The sequence below is a fragment of the Lissotriton vulgaris genome, chromosome 12 (assembly GCF_964263255.1).
Source record: "Lissotriton vulgaris chromosome 12, aLisVul1.2, whole genome shotgun sequence".
Classification (NCBI taxonomy): domain Eukaryota; kingdom Metazoa; phylum Chordata; class Amphibia; order Caudata; family Salamandridae; genus Lissotriton; species Lissotriton vulgaris.
In genome coordinates, this window is record NC_141700.1 from 49,987,747 (window position 1) to 50,001,262 (window position 13,516).

The window sequence follows — 13,516 nt, forward strand, 5'->3', positions numbered from 1 at the left end:
CTCATTACACCAGCATGGCCCCGGCAGTTCTGGTACACAGAACTCCTTCTACTCTCCCAGGATCATCCCATTCGCTTGCGACAGATTCCGTCCCTGTTATCGAGGGATCAGGGTCAGGTGTTCCATCCTGATCCGAAGTCACTACACTTGACAGCGTGGCTCCTGAACACAGAGTTCTGTCATCTGACTCTCCCCAAGGAGTGTAGAGAGGTTTTGTCCCAGGCTCGAGCACCAATCACTAATAAAACATACAAGGCAAAATGGAAAAGATTCTGCCTGTGGTGTCAAAGACAAGGTCTCCATCCTTTCAAATCTCTGCCTCATCAAATCTTGCCATGTATACTATCATTGGCTAAATCTGGATTGGCACATTCTTCTGTAAAGGTGCATCTTGCTGCCATATCGAGGTTTCAGCGCACTTCTTCAGGCCCGTCCCTATGGTCCTCTCGAATTGTTAAACAGTTTTTGAAAGGCTTGTTTTGGATGTATCCTCCAGTTCGCCCACCTCTGCCAATTTGGCAGCTCAACCTAGTGTTGTTTCAACTCCTGAAAACTCAGTTTGAGCCGTTTCAAAAGGTGGACTTGAAATTCCTGTCTAGGAAACTGGCCCTCCTCTTAGCGCTAACATCAGCAAGAAGAGTTAGTGAGCTCCAGGCACTTTCAATAGTGGATCCTTTCCTTCAATTCAAAAAAGATGTGCTTATCCTTCGCACCAATCCGAAATTTATCCCGAAGGTGCCATCTGAATTCCATTTGAATGAACCCTTGATCTTAGTCTTTTTTTCTGCGGCCTTTTACTCCGGCGGAGCGGAAATTACATTCTTTGGACGTTCAAAGATGCTTGAAATTCTACTTAAAACGCACAAGGTCCTTTAGAAAGTCATCACAATTATTTGTGTCCTACAGCGCACCACGGAAGGGGTTTCCTTTAGCAAAGAGTGGCATTTCTCGCTGGATCTCTAGTGCGATTCAATTCTGCCATCAGGAGGCAGGCAAGCCCCTGGACAGAAAAGTCAGTGCGCATTCCACAAGATCTGTTGCATCGTCGGTGGCTCTTTTCTCTGGAGTCGCTATCAAAGACATATGCAGGGCGGCAACGTGGAGCAGTACACATACCTTCACGAAGCACTACTGCCTGGAGTCCGCAGGACGGGACGACGCTGCTGTTGGTCAAGCAGTCCTTAGGAATCTTTTTCAATGAGAGGTGAGCTTTCCCTACAATCCCTCCATCCTGGTAAGCACATTTTTTGGTATCAGCAATGTTTTATTTCTTGTCTACAATTTAGCAAAGTATGCTATGAGAATTGTCATATGGTTATGTGATGCCAGGTATACAACAAAATGTGCTTTGGTGACTTACTGCTAGCTATTCTGATACAAAGCATGGGAATCTATGAAAGTTCTAATACTGGGGTACCATGGATAAAGGCTTGGGTTTCAATGTGAAATCTTAAGTGTTGAAGAATTCTTTTTGGACTAAGTTAATGCACTAGATTCTGTACCATTTAGTCTACATTTTCGTCAAGTTAGAAGAAAACAAGTTACTTACCTGTAACTTTGGTTCCCCAGTATTGGTAACTTTCATAGATTCCCATGCTTTGTATCATTCTCCGTCATCGGAATGGGAGCCTCGGTAAATAAAAAATTATCATAACCATAGGTACAAAAGAGAAAAACAGGCCTAGGCCTCATCTCATTTTGTAGCCTATCACCCTCTTTGTGTAAAAGAGCCCAAACTTTCCACAACCACCAATCAGAATAGCCTCACCCCATAGAACCTTCCTGAGAGAGCCTCAGAGCCTCAGATTTTCGTAGCCGTTGTGCAAACAGCCACTATCGCAGTAAAAGGCCGAGCTTTCCCAGGGGAGGAGGGTGGGCGCATAGGAATCTATGAAAGTTACCAATACTGGGGAACCAAAGTTACAGGTAAGTAACTTGTTTTCTTCTAACTTGACGAAAATGTAGACTAAATGGTACAGAATCTAGTGCATTAACTTAGTCCAAAAAGAATTCTTCAACACTTAAGATTTCACATTGAAACCCAAGCCTTTATCCATGGTGCATTTCAGAAATGCACAATGAAGCTTAACATGCCAAAGTCATCAGCTGCAGATAGCAGCCGGACATACCATGCACTTTGTCACCTTATTTAAAATAGTTTTTTTGCCCTGTAGTAAGGTCCATACTTCTGATGGATACATCTGCCAGTGGATTCCTCACCTTGTGAATATCCCCTTGCGTCAGCAACATTCGGAAATTCTTTTTGTAGCTTCGCGCCTCTATGACGTGGACGACGTCATAGAGGCACGGCATCGCCCGCGACTCCGCTGGCGTCCCCGACACTACAATAGGCCCACGCCGGCGTGATGACATTAGTTCCCTTTTTTCCGCGTCATCGACCAAACGGTTTCGGGAAATCTCTGTAGCCTCTTAGTAACTTTTTGCTATTTGCTTCGCTTTTCTGTTACTTTGTTTCCTTCACGATGTTGACAAAGAAGACCGGCTTCAAGCCTTGCAGGCTATAGGGAAGGAAGTGACTAGGTTGATAGTTAAATATAGGGAAGGAAATCACATGGTTGATACTTATATATAGGGAAGGATCTCACGTGGTTCATACTTATATACAGGGAAGGATCTCATGTGGTTGATACTTATATATAGTGAATTAAGTGACTAGGTTGATACTTGTATATACACGGAAGATCTCACGTCGTTAATACTTATATACAGGGAAGGATCTCATGTGGTTGATACTTATATATAGGGAAGGAAGTGACTAGGTTGATACTTATATATAGGGAAGGATCTCACATGGTTGATACTTATATAGGGAAGCATCTCATGTGGTTGATATATATATAGGGGAAGGAAGTGACTAGGTTGATACCTATATATAGGGAAGGTAGTGACTAGGTTGATACTTGTATATAGGGAAGGATCTCACATGGTTGATACTTATATAGGGAAGCATCTCACATGGTTGATACTTATATATATATATAGGGAAGGATCTCACGTGGTTGATACCTATATATAGGGAAGGATCTCACATGGTTGATACTTATGTATAGGGAAGGTAGTGACTAGGTTGATACCTATATATAGGGAAGGAAGTGACTAGGTTGATACTTATATCTAGGGAAGGATCTCACATGGTTGATACTTATATAGGGAAGCATCTCACGTGGTTGATACTTATATACAGGGAAGGATCTCACATGGTGGATACTTACGTATAGGGAAGCATCTCACATGGTTGATACTTACGTATAGGGAAGCATCTCACATGGTTGATACTTATATATATAGGGAAGGTAGTGACTAGGTTGATATATATCGCGGACCCACTGGGGTGTTGATATGGCATGGACTACCTCTCCCAGAAGGCCGTGTGACCTTGCCCAACAGGGCGGGAGACGTTTTAAACCAGAAGTGCCTGTAGATGCGCTTTCCCTTCGTCTTCTGACAAGCCACTGATGAAGAGACTGATCTGAAACGCGTCTGGCTTTGAATGAGGGGTGATTTTTGCACATTGAAGGAACCTTTGCCGGCAGGCTGTCATTCTAACAATAAAATTCTGCTGCACACCAAGTGGTCTCCCCTGGCTCTCTCCGAATTGGGAAAACTGCAATTGTTGGATATATATATATATATATATGTATATGTATATATATGGATCTCACATGGTTGATACACATATATATATATATATAGGGAAGGAAGTGACTAGGTTGATATATATAGGGAAGGAAGTGACTAGGTTTATACTTGTATATAGGGAAGGATCTCACATGGTTAATACCTATATATAGGGAAGTAAGTGACTAGGTTGATACTTATACAGGGAAGGATCTCACGTGGTTGATACTTATATATAGGGAAGGATCTCACATGGGTGATACTTATGTATAGGGAAGGATCTCACATGGTTGATACTTATATATAGGGAAGGATCTCACGTGGTTGATATATATATATATATAGGGAAGCATCTCACGTGGTTGATACTTATATATAGGGAAGCATCTCACGTGGTTGATACCTATATACAGGGAAGGATCTCACATGGTGGATACTTATGTATAGGGAAGGATCTCACGTGGTTGATATATATATATATAGGGAAGCATCTCACGTGGTTGATACTTATATATAGGGAAGCATCTCACGTGGTTGATACTTATATAGGGAAGCATCTCACGTGGTTGATACTTATATAGGGAAGCATCTCACGTGGTGGATACTTATATAGGGAAGCATCTCACGTGGTTGATACTTATATAGGGAAGCATCTCACGTGGTTGATACTTATATATAGGGAAGGATCTCACGTGGTTGATATATATATATATATATAGGGAAGCATCTCACGTGGTTGATACTTATATAGGGAAGCATCTCACGTGGTTGATACTTATGTATAGGGAAGGTAGTGACTAGGTTGATACCTATATATAGGGAAGGAAGTGACTAGGTTGATACTTATATGCAGGGAAGGATCTCACATGGTTGATACTTATATATAGGGAAGGAAGTGACTAGTCTGATACTTATATATAGGGAAGGATCTCACATGGTTGATACTTATAGGGCAGGATCTCACGTGGTTGATACTTATATATAGGGAAGGATCTCACGTGGTTGATACTTATATATAGGGAAGCATCTCACGTGGTTGATACTTATATAGGGAAGCATCTCACGTGGTTGATACTTATATATAGGGAAGGATCTCACGTGGCTGATACTTATTTATAGGGAAGGATCTCACGTGGTTGATACATACATATAGGGAAGGATCTCACATGGTAGTGACTAGGTAGATACCTATATATGGAAGGATCTCACGTGGTTGATTGATATATATATATAGGGAAGGATCTCACATGGTTGATACTTATATATAGGGAAGGATCTCACATGGTTGATACCTATATATAGGGAAGGATCTCACATGGTTGATACTTATATAGGGAAGCATCTCACGTGGTTGATACTTATATATAGGGAAGGTAGTGACTAGGTTGATACCTATATATAGGGAAGGAAGTGACTAGGTTGATACTTATATACAGGGAAGGATCTCACATGGTTGATACTTATGTATAGGGAAGGTAGTGACTAGGTTGATACCTATATATAGGGAAGGAAGTGACTAGGTTGATACTTATATCTAGGGAAGGATCTCACGTGGTTGATACTTATATATAGGGAAGGAAGTGACTAGTTTGATACTTATATATAGGGAAGGATCTCACATAGTTGATACTTATATATAGGGAAGGATCTCACGTGGTTGATACCTATATATAGGGAAGGATCTCAGGTGGTTGATACTTATATATAGGGAAGGATCTCACATGGTTGATACTTATGTATAGGGAAGGTAGTGACTAGGTTGATACCTATATATAGGGAAGGAAGTGACTAGGTTGATACTTATATACAGGGAAGGATCTCACGTGGTTGATACATACATATAGGGAAGGATCTCACATGGTAGTGACTAGGTAGATACCTATATATGGAAGGATCTCACGTGGTTGATACTTATATATAGGGAAGGATCTCATATGGTTGATACTTATATAGGGAAGCACCTCACGTGGTTGATACTTATATATAGGGAAGGAAGTGACTAGGTTGATACCTATATATAGGGAAGGATCTCACGTGGTTGATACTTATATAGGGAAGCATCTCACGTGGTTGATACTTATATATAGGGAAGGTAGTGACTAGGTTGATACTTATATACAGGGAAGGATCTCACATGGTTGATACTTATGTATAGGGAAGGTAGTGACTAGGTTGATACCTATATATAGGGAAGGATCTCACGTGGTTGATACTTATATATAGGGAAGGATCTCACGTGGTTGATACCTATATATAGGGAAGGATCTCACATGGTTGATACTTATATAGGGAAGCATCTCACGTGGTTGATACTTATATACAGGGAAGGATCTCACATGATGGATACTTATGTATAGGGAAGGATCTCACATGGTTGATACCTATATATAGGGAAGGATCTCAGGTGGTTGATACTTATAGGGAAGGATCTCACATGGTTGATACTTATGTATAGGGAAGGTAGTGACTAGGTTGATACTTATATACAGGGAAGGATCTCACGTGGTTGATACTTATGTATAGGGAAGGTAGTGACTAGGTTGATACCTATATATAGGGAAGGAAGTGACTAGGTTGATACTTATATATAGTGAAGGATCTCACGTGGTTGATGCTTGTATACAGGGAAGGATCTCACGTGGTTGATACTTGTATACAGGGAAGGATCTCACGTGGTTGATACTTATATACAGGGAAGGATCTCACATGGTGGATACTTATATATAGGGAAGGATCTCAGGTGGTTGATACTTATAGGGAAGGATCTCACATGGTTGATACCTATATATAGGGAAGGATCTCACATGGTTGATACTTATATAGGGAAGCATCTCACGTGGTTGATACTTATATATAGGGAAGGTAGTGACTAGGTTGATACCTATATATAGGGAAGGAAGTGACTAGGTTGATACTTATATACAGGGAAGGATCTCACATGGTTGATACCTATATATAGGGAAGGAAGTGACTAGGTTGATACTTATATATAGTGAAGGATCTCACGTGGTTGATGCTTGTATACAGGGAAGGATCTCACGTGGTTGATACTTGTATACAGGGAAGGATCTCACGTGGTTGATACTTATATACAGGGAAGGATCTCACGTGGTTGATACCTATATATAGGGAAGGATCTCAGGTGGTTGATACTTATAGGGAAGGATCTCACATGGTTGATACTTATATACAGGGAAGGATCTCACATGGTTGATACCTATATATAGGGAAGGATCTCACATGGTTGATACTTATATATAGGGAAGGATCTCACGTGGTTGATACCTATATATAGGGAAGGATCTCACGTGGTTGATACTTATAGTGAAGGATCTCACGTGGTTGATACCTATATACAGGGAAGGATCTCACATGGTTGATACCTATATATAGGGAAGGATCTCACATGGTTGATACTTATATATAGGGAAGCATCTCACATGGTTGATACTTATATATAGGGAAGCATCTCACGTGGTTGATACTTATATAGGGAAGCATCTCACGTGGTTGATACCTATATATAGGGAAGGATCTCACATGGTTGATACTTATATATAGGGAAGGTAGTGACTAGGTTGATACCTATATATAGGGAAGGAAGTGACTAGGTTGATACTTATATACAGGGAAGGATCTCACATGGTTGATACTTATATACAGGGAAGGATCTCACATGGTTGATACCTATATATAGGGAAGGATCTCACATGGTTGATACTTATATAGGGAAGCATCTCACGTGGTTGATACTTATATATAGGGAAGGAAGTGACTAGGTTGATACCTATATATAGGGAAGGAAGTGACTAGGTTGATACTTATATACAGGGAAGGATCTCACATGGTTGATACTTATGTATAGGGAAGGTAGTGACTAGGTTGATACCTATATATAGGGAAGGAAGTGACTAGGTTGATACTTATATACAGGGAAGGATCTCACGTGGTTGATACATACATATAGGGAAGGATCTCACATGGTAGTGACTAGGTAGATACCTATATATGAAAGGATCTCACGTGGTTGATACTTATATATAGGGAAGGATCTCACATGGTTGATACTTATATATAGGGAAGGATCTCACATGGTTGATACTTATATACAGGGAAGGATCTCACATGGTTGATACCTATATATAGGGAAGGATCTCACATGGTTGATACTTATATATAGGGAAGGATCTCACGTGGTTGATACCTATATATAGGGAAGGATCTCACGTGGTTGATACTTATAGTGAAGGATCTCACGTGGTTGATACCTATATACAGGGAAGGATCTCACATGGTTGATACCTATATATAGGGAAGGATCTCACATGGTTGATACTTATATATAGGGAAGCATCTCACATGGTTGATACTTATATATAGGGAAGCATCTCACGTGGTTGATACTTATATAGGGAAGCATCTCACGTGGTTGATACCTATATATAGGGAAGGATCTCACATGGTTGATACTTATATATAGGGAAGGTAGTGACTAGGTTGATACCTATATATAGGGAAGGAAGTGACTAGGTTGATACTTATATACAGGGAAGGATCTCACATGGTTGATACTTATATACAGGGAAGGATCTCACGTGGTTGATACTTATATACAGGGAAGGATCTCACATGGTTGATACTTATATATAGGGAAGGATCTCACATGGTTGATACCTATATATAGGGAAGGATCTCACATGGTTGATACTTATATAGGGAAGCATCTCACGTGGTTGATACTTATATATAGGGAAGGTAGTGACTAGGTTGATACCTATATATAGGGAAGGAAGTGACTAGGTTGATACTTATATACAGGGAAGGATCTCACATGGTTGATACTTATGTATAGGGAAGGTAGTGACTAGGTTGATACCTATATATAGGGAAGGAAGTGACTAGGTTGATACTTATATCTAGGGAAGGATCTCACGTGGTTGATACTTATATATAGGAAAGGAAGTGACTAGTTTGATACTTATATATAGGGAAGGATCTCACATGGTTGATACTTATATATAGGGAAGGATCTCACGTGGTTGACACCTATATATAGGGAAGGATCTCAGGTGGTTGATACTTATATATAGGGAAGGATCTCACATGGTTGATACTTATGTATAGGGAAGGTAGTGACTAGGTTGATACCTATATATAGGGAAGGAAGTGACTAGGTTGATACTTATATACAGGGAAGGATCTCACGTGGTTGATACATACATATAGGGAAGGATCTCACATGGTAGTGACTAGGTAGATACCTATATATGGAAGGATCTCACGTGGTTGATACTTATATATAGGGAAGGATCTCACATGGTTGATACTTATATATAGGGAAGGATCTCATATGGTTGATACTTATATAGGGAAGCACCTCACGTGGTTGATACTTATATATAGGGAAGGTAGTGACTAGGTTGATACTTATATATATATATATATATATATAGGGAAGGAAGTGACTAGGTTGATACCTATATATAGGGAAGGATCTCACGTGGTTGATACTTATATAGGGAAGCATCTCACGTGGTTGATACTTATATATAGGGAAGGTAGTGACTAGGTTGATACTTATATACAGGGAAGGATCTCACATGGTTGATACTTATGTATAGGGAAGGATCTCACATGGTTGATACTTATATATAGGGAAGGTAGTGACTAGGTTGATACCTATATATAGGGAAGGAAGTGACTAGGTTGATACTTATATACAGGGAAGGATCTCACATGGTTGATACTTATATACAGGGAAGGATCTCACGTGGTTGATACTTATATACAGGGAAGGATCTCACATGGTGGATACTTATGTATAGGGAAGGATCTCACATGGTTGATACTTATATATAGGGAAGGATCTCACGTGGTTGATACCTATATATAGGGAAGGATCTCAGGTGGTTGATACTTATATATAGGGAAGGATCTCACATGGTTGATACCTATATATAGGGAAGGTAGTGACTAGGTTGATACCTATATATAGGGAAGGAAGTGACTAGGTTGATACTTATATACAGGGAAGGATCTCACATGGTTGATACTTATATACAGGGAAGGATCTCACATGGTTGATACTTATATATAGGGAAGGATCTCACGTGGTTGATACCTATATATAGGGAAGGATCTCAGGTGGTTGATACTTATATACAGGGAAGGATCTCACATGGTTGATACTTATATATAGGGAAGGATCTCACATGGTTGATACCTATATATAGGGAAGGTAGTGACTAGGTTGATACCTATATATAGGGAAGGAAGTGACTAGGTTGATACTTATATACAGGGAAGGATCTCACGTGGTTGATACATACATATAGGGAAGGATCTCACATGGTAGTGACTAGGTAGATACCTATATATGGAAGGATCTCACGTGGTTGATACTTATATATAGTGAAGGATCTCACGTGGTTGATACTTGTATACAGGGAAGGATCTCACGTGGTTGATACTTATATATAGGGAAGGTAGTGACTAGGTTGATACTTATATACAGGGAAGGATCTCACATGGTTGATACTTATGTATAGGGAAGGATCTCACATGGTTGATACTTATATATAGGGAAGGTAGTGACTAGGTTGATACCTATATATAGGGAAGGAAGTGACTAGGTTGATACTTATATACAGGGAAGGATCTCACGTGGTTGATACATACATATAGGGAAGGATCTCACATGGTAGTGACTAGGTAGATACCTATATATGGAAGGATCTCACGTGGTTGATACTTATATATAGTGAAGGATCTCACGTGGTTGATACTTGTATACAGGAAAGGATCTCACGTGGTTGATACTTGTATACAGGGAAGGATCTCACGTGGTTGATACTTATGTATAGGGAAGGTAGTGACTAGGTTGATACCTATATATAGGGAAGGTAGTGACTTGGTTGATACTTATATCTAGGGAAGGATCTCACGTGGTTGATACCTATATATAGGGAAGGATCTCACGTGGTTGATACTTATAGTGAAGGATCTCACGTGGTTGATACTTATATATAGGGAAAGATCTCACGTGGTTGATACATATATATATAGGGAAGCATCTCACGTGGTTGATACTTATATAGGGAAGCATCTCACGTGGTTGATACCTATATATAGGGAAGGAAGTGACTAGGTTGATACCTATATATAGGGAAGGATCTCACGTGGTTGATACTTATATATAGGGAAGGTAGTGACTAGGTTGATACTTATATACAGGGAAGGATCTCACATGGTTGATACTTATGTATAGGGAAGGTAGTGACTAGGTTGATACCTATATATAGGGAAGGAAGTGACTAGGTTGATACTTATATCTAGGGAAGGATCTCACGTGGTTGATACTTATATATAGGGAAGGATCTCACATGGTAGTGACTAGGTAGATACCTATATATGGAAGGATCTCACGTGGTTGATACATATATATATAGGGAAGGATCTCACATGGTTGATACTTATATAGGGAAGCATCTCACGTGGTTGATACTTATATATAGGGAAGGTAGTGACTAGGTTGATACCTATATATAGGGAAGGATCTCATGTGGTTGATACTTATATAGGGAAGCATCTCACGTGGTTGATACTTATATATAGGGAAGGTAGTGACTAGGTTGATACTTATATACAGGGAAGGATCTCACATGGTTGATACTTATGTATAGGGAAGGATCTCACGTGGTTGATACCTATATATAGGGAAGGATCTCACATGGTTGATACTTATATAGGGAAGCATCTCACGTGGTTGATACTTATATACAGGGAAGGATCTCACATGATGGATACTTATGTATAGGGAAGGATCTCACATGGTTGATACCTATATATAGGGAAGGATCTCAGGTGGTTGATACTTATAGGGAAGGATCTCACATGGTTGATACTTATGTATAGGGAAGGTAGTGACTAGGTTGATACTTATATACAGGGAAGGATCTCACGTGGTTGATACTTATGTATAGGGAAGGTAGTGACTAGGTTGATACCTATGTATAGGGAAGGAAGTGACTAGGTTGATACTTATATATAGTGAAGGATCTCACGTGGTTGATGCTTGTATACAGGGAAGGATCTCACGTGGTTGATACTTGTATACAGGGAAGGATCTCACGTGGTTGATACTTATATACAGGGAAGGATCTCACATGGTGGATACTTATATAGGGAAGCATCTCACGTGGTTGATACTTATAGGGAAGGTAGTGACTAGGTTGATACCTATATATAGGGAAGGAAGTGACTAGGTTGATACTTATATACAGGGAAGGATCTCACATGGTTGATACCTATATATAGGGAAGGAAGTGACTAGGTTGATACTTATATATAGTGAAGGATCTCACGTGGTTGATGCTTGTATACAGGGAAGGATCTCACGTGGTTGATACTTGTATACAGGGAAGGATCTCACGTGGTTGATACTTATATACAGGGAAGGATCTCACGTGGTTGATACCTATATATAGGGAAGGATCTCAGGTGGTTGATACTTATAGGGAAGGATCTCACATGGTTGATACTTATATACAGGGAAGGATCTCACATGGTTGATACCTATATATAGGGAAGGATCTCACATGGTTGATACTTATATATAGGGAAGGATCTCACGTGGTTGATACCTATATATAGGGAAGGATCTCACGTGGTTGATACTTATAGTGAAGGATCTCACGTGGTTGATACCTATATACAGGGAAGGATCTCACATGGTTGATACCTATATATAGGGAAGGATCTCACATGGTTGATACTTATATATAGGGAAGCATCTCACATGGTTGATACTTATATATAGGGAAGCATCTCACGTGGTTGATACTTATATAGGGAAGCATCTCACGTGGTTGATACCTATATATAGGGAAGGATCTCACATGGTTGATACTTATATATAGGGAAGGTAGTGACTAGGTTGATACCTATATATAGGGAAGGAAGTGACTAGGTTGATACTTATATACAGGGAAGGATCTCACATGGTTGATACTTATATACAGGGAAGGATCTCACGTGGTTGATACTTATATACAGGGAAGGATCTCACATGGTTGATACTTATATATAGGGAAGGATCTCACATGGTTGATACCTATATATAGGGAAGGATCTCACATGGTTGATACTTATATAGGGAAGCATCTCACGTGGTTGATACTTATATATAGGGAAGGTAGTGACTAGGTTGATACCTATATATAGGGAAGGAAGTGACTAGGTTGATACTTATATACAGGGAAGGATCTCACATGGTTGATACTTATGTATAGGGAAGGTAGTGACTAGGTTGATACCTATATATAGGGAAGGAAGTGACTAGGTTGATACTTATATCTAGGGAAGGATCTCACGTGGTTGATACTTATATATAGGGAAGGAAGTGACTAGTTTGATACTTATATATAGGGAAGGATCTCACATGGTTGATACTTATATATAGGGAAGGATCTCACGTGGTTGACACCTATATATAGGGAAGGATCTCAGGTGGTTGATACTTATATATAGGGAAGGATCTCACATGGTTGATACTTATGTATAGGGAAGGTAGTGACTAGGTTGATACCTATATATAGGGAAGGAAGTGACTAGGTTGATACTTATATACAGGGAAGGATCTCACGTGGTTGATACATACATATAGGGAAGGATCTCACATGGTAGTGACTAGGTAGATACCTATATATGGAAGGATCTCACGTGGTTGATACTTATATATAGGGAAGGATCTCACATGGTTGATACTTATATATAGGGAAGGATCTCATATGGTTGATACTTATATAGGGAAGCACCTCACGTGGTTGATACTTATATATAGGGAAGGTAGTGACTAGGTTGATACTTATATATATAT